The sequence below is a fragment of the Mastomys coucha genome, unplaced genomic scaffold (assembly GCF_008632895.1).
Source record: "Mastomys coucha isolate ucsf_1 unplaced genomic scaffold, UCSF_Mcou_1 pScaffold6, whole genome shotgun sequence".
Taxonomy (NCBI): Eukaryota; Metazoa; Chordata; class Mammalia; order Rodentia; family Muridae; genus Mastomys; species Mastomys coucha.
The window spans coordinates 71,982,198-71,982,753 of NW_022196912.1; the positions used below are offsets into that span (position 1 = coordinate 71,982,198).

At 30.6% G+C, this 556-nt stretch overlaps 1 protein-coding gene across 2 annotated transcripts in view; it reads left to right on the plus strand.

The window, feature by feature from the left end:
* Mipol1 (mirror-image polydactyly 1) overlaps positions 1 to 556 on the plus strand; it is a 293,032-nt gene that overhangs the window by 26,822 nt on the left and 265,654 nt on the right. The gene's annotated exons all lie outside the window — the stretch shown is intronic.

Here is a 556-nt window from a genome sequence, read left to right on the forward strand (position 1 = left end):
TTATTGATTTTAATTCTAAGTTTGATTATTGTTTGAATTTTACTTTTTTTGGGCTTTTTTCCCCCTCCTCTTTTTAATTCTAGAACTTTACAGTGTACTACTAGGTTAGTAGCATGAGATCTTTCCAATTTTTTAATGTAAGCACTTAGTGCTATGAACTTGGCTCTTACATATATTTGGATATATTGTATATTTATTTTCATTCAATTTTAGAAAGTCCTAAATTTTTACCTTAATTTTTGTCTTGACCCATTTTTCATTCTGTGGTGAGTTTTTCAGTTCCCATGAGCTTATAAGCTTTTTCTTTTTTCTTTCTTTTTTTTTTTTTTATAAGCTTTTTCTTGTTTTTGTTCTTGTTGATATCCAGCTTGGTAAATACTCTTGGTGGTCAGATGGGATGCAACGTGTTACTTGTATCTGTTGAGACTTGCTTTACATTCAAGTTATGTGGTCATTTTGGAGAAAGTTCCATCAGGTTCTGAGAAGAAGGTATATTCTTTGTGTTTGGGTAAAACATTTTGCAAATGTCAGTTGGGACCATTCATAATGTCTGTTA